We start from the raw sequence: 7869 nt of genomic DNA, 5'->3' as shown, positions 1-7869 counted from the left end.
AAAAAAACTCACCACCTGAGTGGGGAAGGCGAAAGTATATTAAAAAAAAAAAAAAAAAGCAAGGGTTTTATAAAGAAACCACTATTTGGTCTTAATTAGGGCTGGTCCAGACCAGGCAACAATTACCGTGCTTGTGCCCGGAGCCACGCTTAGTGCTTGCTAATGGCTGAGTAAGAAGACACCCCGGGATGAAAGCCCCCGGCGCCTCTGAGGACTGACGATGGAGGGGAAGCTTCCTGGTAGCTTCTTCTTCTCCCTCTCTGCGGTGAGATTCGTGATGGATGCCTGAGTCCCAGCCCTCTTCTCCCACAACACATCATTCGATTTGCCGCAGACGCGGGGCTGGAGGTCTCCGGCGGTGCTCAGCGTGCCAGGAGAGGTCAGCGTCTCTTTGAATAACGTCCTCGTGGAGCGCCAAGAAGTGACATCAAGCTTTGCCCCTTGCCACCCCCTTGGCACAGCGAGGACGCCAGCCAGCGCGGGGGTTCGAGGAGGCACATTCCCTGCCGTCTCTGGCTACCCATGCATGATTTATACCTGCTGTGTCAGACAGACATTTACATACCCTGGCACGGCCGCACACGCCGCCTCCCCGCAGCTGCAGCGGGGCTTGCCCTCAGCGAGCCCCTGTCCCCGGGGAGCAGGGCTGGAGGAAAGCGCTGGAGCCAGTGGGGAGGCTGCTGGGCACCCCCTTGTGTCCCTGCGGAGAGGAAAGCAGAGCCCCATTACCTGCTCATGCGTGGGGCACAGCCTGCTTGCATGCAGGGCACACGTGTAACACCTGGGCACCTCCTGGGAGGGCACTCCGGAATGGACCCTACCCAGTGGGTGGTGGAGGGCTCACGCTGGCACAAGGGGATGCGCATCACAGGGTGTTTGCCTCCCAACATCCATTTCCCAAACTTGCCTCCCAGCTACAGCACGGACCTGCTGCTCCCTGACCCTACTTTGCCAGGCACAGCTGGTTCGCAGCTCAGGCAAACCAGTGATGGCAGGCAGCTCAGGAGCAAGGAAGAGCCAAAACACAGAAGAGACAGTCCCAGCCGCAGGGAGAGCGGCACCACAAAACGGGGAGGCTTTGCAGAGCATAGACCCCCAGCCGGCCCAGAACCTAGCTATGAAGTTCCCCCTCTTCCCAGCATTTTCAATTTCAAGTTACTAAATTGTTTTATTAAAACATCTCCGAACACCTCACACCAGGACAGGGCCTGTGCTGTGTTTCCTCCTTTCCCCCCCCTCCCACCCACCTCTCCCTTCGCCGCTGCTCACCAGCCCAGACAGGAACGCACGTGAGCAGCCACCTGCAAGCACCCCGGAGGGCTCTGGAGCCTGCAGTTAATATTTACGGCGGTGTTTCTGCTTCTGCTGCTGCCTCTACCCGGCAGGGCCGGGGACGGTGGGGCTTTCAGGGCAGCGCTGCGAAGCACTCAATCTGAAATCACAAATATCGTCCCGCCACCGGTTGGCTCATCACAGGGTCTTCCATCATCGCGGCCAACTGGGACCCTGGGTGATTTTCAGCTGCAAAGTCAGCATTCAGATGGGGCTGGTGCCGCTCTCCCTGCAAGGAACATCGTGTTTAAAAAACAAAGTGCAGCTAGGGAAATGGCGGGGGGGGGGCAAGAGGAGAGATGCTCATTTGTCCTTGGCAGAACAGCGCTGAGGCTCCAGCAAACACGCAGCTTTGAGGGCAGGGGAAAGCACTGGCAGCTACAAATTACTAATCAATGTCGGGTAACAACAACAGCAGCTAATAATGAAAGGCTGATCAGCTTACTATGGCAGTAATTATTCCTGACACCAGCCCTCTGAAGGGGCATCCAGGCTTAGCACACTGTCTACCATGATGATAACCCAAGATAACTAGAGAAATTTTGTGCTGGAGGAAAGGAGGGGGAGAGGTAGAAGGAGGGAAAAAACTCAGCAATTAGCTAGACTTGTGGTGCTAATTACACTGTGAATGGTGTGCAGGCTTTGTCAGAGCTAACTTGAGCCTTACCCACAATGCTGTCGAGGTACGCGAGGTGCCAGCACACCTTGCAGAAAGCAGCAGTGACAAACGGTTTTGGCAGCTGGTTATTTTTGAGAACAACACGGCTCGCTGCTGCCAGGGCCCGCTCAGCCCACCCTAAAATCCGCACCAGCCCTTTGCCATCACCCTTGCTTGGGGAGAAGCCTCACACTGCTGTATCGGCTGAAATTGCAGGGCTCCTCTCCGTGTTTCCAGGTGGTGCTGAGCCTACTTGTATCAGGGTGCAGGACCAATCCAGGTGCAAGCCTTTTGGGACGAGACACAGCCAACGTGAGACCAGAAATCTCCATTTACCAATGTGTCCGAGGAGTATGTGTTCAAAACATGCTGCCTTCACCCACTGCTGTACGGGAGGCTGTGGCTACAATGCTCTGCACTGCTCCAGCAGCCAGCAAACCAAAACCCCCATCGCTTCCAGCACGTCCCACCCCCCACAAAAAGCCCCCACTGCCACCCGTGCCCCAGCAGAGGAAGGCTTCTTGCAGCCAGCAGGGGTAGCGACGTGAAGGTGCAAACACACGTGTGCTTCCCCCAACACCCGTGTGCTTCGTGCTGCGAGAACAGGTGAGAAGAAAACGTTAGCAGCCCCAAAGGCTTGCGATCACACATGCCTCCCTCACCCGCTTCTCTCCCAGGCAGCTGTAATTAAGCACACCGTCTCCTTGCACCCTGCATCCGTGAGGCTGCCGAATTGCTCTCTCGGTGGCTGTAAGCGCTTTGCAGACATGAGCTTAGCAGCGAGGCGGCTGCTTTGGGTGCGGGTCACCAGCATAGTCCAGAGACTAAGAGATCACAGCATCTCTATGTGCAGATCAATTCAGCTACAGCAGCAGCCCCCATCCTCCCCGGCTCTTCCCTCTACTCCCAGGCACACCGGCTTTGTCCCTGAAGGGGTACAGAAGGCTCTCGGGCCGCCAGGTCTTTGCAGAGAGCCCTGCAGCCTGCAACCCCTGCAGAAATTCAAGAGTCAAAGATGTCAAACACAAGCGGAGGTGCCCGTCAGCTCTGCGTTCATGGCCTGCTCCCCAAATCTGCATCCCTCTGCCCCACCCCGCAGGGTTTTCCTGCTGATGCCCTGGAAGATCCACCCCCCAGCCCACGAGCAGCGCTGCCATACAGCCCCAAATCCTATTACAGGGCAGTGCCGGGGGGACGCGGCTCCCAGCCCTTGCACAAACAAAATCCTATTACAACAGAGATCCTGATTCCAGCCTTTATTTACAGAAATTATTATTACAAGGGACCCTGAGGGAAATCATGACTGTGGGCTTTATACGCTGAATTCGTCATTGCTAGGGAAGAAGCCTCGTAACGCTTTGAGGCAGATAGTGAGATGCAAACTACCTCCGAGTTACATGTCATGGAGCGGGGAGGGGAAGGGGAAAAAAAAAAAAAAAGGAAAAAAAAAAAACAAACACAACCACAGACTAAGCTGTTGCAGGAGGAGAGGAAGGGAAAGACATGCATATTTCTTTTGTCCAGCCCAAGGCAATTTCCATCAGCAAGGTGCACTAAATCCTTTGTACCGCTTGATTAAATTACAGCTGAGCTAAGCAGAGGCCCTCGTTCTGCAGAAAAAATAGCAGCCCGGCCTCAGCATCCTCTGCAGGACAAAGGGCCACGGTGCTGGCCGGCAGGTGTGCAGCTCGAGGGGAGGCTGGAGGAGAGAGACGAGGGGAGAAGCTGCAGGGCTGAGGCAGTCCCGAGCCTGCACCACGTGCAGCAGGCAGCTCGTGAACACCCGACAGCGGGGGGAATCGATAGGGCAAGGGGTGCCAGCACCGGCACTGAATGTGAATGCGGGGCTGGAGCGTCTGCTTTTGGGCAGGAGGATACAGGTGAGGGAGGAGAGAGAAGCTCCATGGTGTCCTCTGGAGGTGGCAGACGGGGACAGTCCTGCCCGTGGCTCCTGCACGGCGCTGCGGCATCAAGCGCCAACGCAGCCCCATGCTCAGAGCGCTGCCCTCTCTCCTACCTTGAGCTGGGGATACGAGCAGTGGAGGCTGGTAGGGGACAGACAGGAGGTCTCCTCGGGGCGGATCATCCTGTCAGAGGCATGCGGTGCAGGCACGCTGTGAGCGGGACGAGGAGGAAGAGGAATCTGACCCTATACAAACCCACAGTCAGCGCTGAGCGAGGCACTGGAGGAGGAGGGGAGCTGCTCCGTGCTGCGAGGTCCCACAGGCTGCGGCACGGCCAAGCAGCACCATCAGGGCTATAAATTGGGGTGCTGGCACCGGGCAGACCGCAGAGACTGCTCCCAGCACCAGCAGAGCTCCGCGCTCCTGCCGCAGAGACCTCCAGCAGAAAGGTCTCGCTCACCCTGCAGGTGCTTGCATAAACAACCCGTCAGTGCTTTGCTGGCGCACAGCCAGAAAGCTTGACCCTAATGCCAGCTACACAGGTCACAGATGCTCTGACAGTCCCTGACGTGCACACATTTTCAAGCAGCTGTCCCTTCAGCCATCGCCATCCACTTGTCTCTAGACATTAGGCACTCCACATGAAGGTATCTGCCCGCCGTGAGGGGCGCAGGGAGGCACCAGCACAGCACGACAACAACAGGGGAAGGCAAATCCTTGCGGACAACAGCAAGGTCCCGCCAGCTGGGGGCTGCCACCAGCAGGGCCTTGACAGCTCTCCAGGAGGGAACCCAGAGAAATGGTGCTGCCCAGAGGGGACACGAGCACAGCGTGCAATCTCAGCCTCAGGACTTCCCAAATTTGAGGCCGGGGCCAAACCATTCTTCCTTTGTGTCTTCAGCCCTCTCAGCCTCCTCTTGCTGCTTCCTCCATCGGCAAGGGAGGCCGTGGCCTCCCCCACCTATGCAGATTGCGGCGCTGACAAGGCAGGGTAACGAGGGTGCTGGCCCCTGCGAGCTGTTTGCCAGCACTTCAAGGTGAATCTGATGACACAGCTGCTTTCCTAAGTGTTAGGAACGTGCTCCGCTCCGGCTTTTCATCTCAAGCAACACGCAGCATGAAGGGCAGCTTGCCAACACACACACACACACACACACACACAAATAAAAAAAAAATTACATGCAGGGCGAAAAGCATCACCCCTGGGAAATCTGCATCCAAAGAAGTCTGAAAACCTCCCCCCAAAAAGTGATATAAGCACAAGGTTATTCAAATCCCTCCCCTGCTGAGGCAGTCTCTTTCAATTTGTTCAGTGGAAGCATTTCACGCCTCACCTGCAGACCGACTGTTTCCTGAAGAAGGAGGGACCATAGAAAAGTTTGAGCACAGCAGAAAGCCAAGCCCGGATCATGCCTCTTGTTTTATTGCTTCTCCCCCACTGGGGCACACCGGGAGGGAGTTTTCGGAGAGGCTGGTGATCCTGTTAGCATCCGAGCCACCGACAGCAAGCCAAGGCTGGAAGGAACAATACAGCCCTCTTCATGAACTGGTCCGTTTTTTTTTTTTTTCTTTTCTCTTTTTACAGTACAATGGGAGGCTAAACTCACACTCAAATAGCAGTGCTGGGGATGAGTCAGTCTTCACTGTTGTCAGCTGGAAGAAGGATGAAATTACATCGCTTATCAGCCACGAGCCAGCAGGGGAGGTGGCTGCAGGACCTGTGAGCCAGGCTGAGCCCAAAATAGGGATGTTCCCAAAAGCCTCAACCTTTTGCTCAATTCCTACACACACTCAACGTTGCTCCAAAGCCTAAAAACAAGCTAAACATCTGCTTGCAGAGACAGCAATCTGCCTACAGAGGAGAAAACTCGTTGGGGGTTCGATGACAATTTTAGCACCAAATTGTGACAAGTTCTTAATGTTTTCAAGCTGGGAGTCCTGCAGGGTCAACGGACATGGACTCACTGATCACAATGTCTCTGAATGATCACACCCAGCTCTTGTCTGGCCATCTGGTTAAAGATCTGTATTACTCTGACCCTGCTCTAAAGCCAAGCCAACATTTTACAGCTTCATTTTTTAGGATGGAAAATACTCCCTACCCCAAAGCTGCAGAGCAGTGAGAGCAGATATTGAGACGATCATGGGGAGGATGAACACTCATGGATGGTCACTTGGGGAGAGATGATGGATCACAGGGCAACATCCGTGCTTCTGATGGACTCACTGAAAATCAGACATTACAGTTTGACCCCTTTTACAAACCAGTGCCTCCGCTCTCGCTGCCATTGCAGCAGCCTGGCTCCACCTTAGGCTCTGCCACCTTTCCCGCGTAGCTGGTTCCTCTCCCTGTTTTGGCCAGCAACCAAAAAGCACCCAGCCGGCAGGGTCTCACAGCTGACAGGCCAGCTAACAAGTCCGAGACGTGAAGCAGCTGAGCAACTGAAGCCGTTGGTTGCAATTACTTGCAGCAGAGCCATGCCTCGGCCGCTCCACATAAATCTCAGTCCACTGAGGTTTCCCCAAGTCCTCCCATGTTAGCATTTATTAATGACACCTATTCCCTCACACGCCTCCCTCTCAAGATGCAAGAAGGGGAAGCCTGTCACAAAGAAAGAGCCACCTGATGTATTGCAGAAGACATTTCAGGAGCACCTCCCAGCTCTGAAGGCAGCTGGTGCTGCAGCCCTTTGCCCGCGAGAGAGGCGAGCGTGCTCCTGGGGCACGCTTAACCCCAAGAAGCCATGACTCACCGACGTTTTCCTTCCGTAATTTGGAGTGTATCAGGCTGCGTAATGCCAGCTCAGGCTCAGTGATTCACGTTGGAGGGGATGTGTGAGAGATCACCTCTTACCCAAATGGGTATAATTTTGGCTGACAGCTGTAATGGGCACCGGAGCCCTGCTCTCCGTGCGAGATTCAGCCAGAGATGGCTGCAGCCTTTGCAAGGCCCAGCTCTCTGCCTGGAATACAAAGGGAGCAGCTGGCATCGAGATCGGTGCTTCAGGGACTGCGAGCTCAACCAGGCAGGCGGCTGCTTTCCCAAACGACAACGTAAAGCAGATAGAGGAGCTGCAGGCTAATTTGATGATTTAATCAATACGATAATTCTATTAATTCAATAGTTTGATACAAAGCCACTTCCTTTCTGTTTGATTTACCTGAGAGAACTTCATTTCAGAATTTTCATAGCTTAGCTGATCAAATACATAAACCAGGAAACGTGTTACTCAGATGGATTTTCTTTAACTGCGAACTGCAGGAGAGGCAGAGCAAGCAATGACCCAGCAACCACGCAGCACGGCCCTGAGATTCCCACCTACAGTCATCACACAACCCCCTGGAGGCTCATCTCAAATGTAGGATGTTTCCCGGGCTGTGGGGCAGACGAACCAGGAGCGAACCCAGCAGAGAAGGGAGGTGCTGGTGCACCCACGTCCTCGTGTTCCACCTCTTCTGGAGGTTCGTGTCCCACATCCAGCCTGGGGTCCAGCCACCTCTGGTGAAAAAGGACTGCTATCAGGTTTATAGCTGTTTCCATTTATAGGAAGAAGGAGTAATGAAGTGTCTTCCTTCGGGAGGTGCCTTTTTTTAGCTGTCGAACTGTTTTAACTTTGTTTCCTAAGGAAGCAGCAGCCAGAGAAGCCAACGAGCACTCCCACCTCCCTTGCCCAAAGGCACGTTCGCATGGTGAGCACCATCCTCCGTGGTACCAGCTCGGAGAGAGCCACTGCAAGAGGCTGACAAGCCATGGTAGGAGCCTGCCAGGCTGCAGCAGCCCCTCCACAAGGCAGGGAACAGGCATCATCCACCCCCTGTCCCAAAGGTCCCCCCGTGCTGCTGGGCAGAGAGGAGAAGAGCAGCTTCTGGAGCTGGGGGTCTCCCCTTTCCCTGGGTTGTGCAGCAGCCTTACAGCAATAACACACACAGGCACGTAGTAACTCCCAGTGTCACCACAGCCTGCTTTCAGGATTA

This window comes from Anas platyrhynchos, chromosome 8, assembly GCF_047663525.1.
Source record: "Anas platyrhynchos isolate ZD024472 breed Pekin duck chromosome 8, IASCAAS_PekinDuck_T2T, whole genome shotgun sequence".
In the NCBI taxonomy this organism is placed as follows: domain Eukaryota; kingdom Metazoa; phylum Chordata; class Aves; order Anseriformes; family Anatidae; genus Anas; species Anas platyrhynchos.
The sequence above is the reverse complement of the archived record's forward strand: the minus strand, read 5'-3'. Positions refer to the sequence as shown.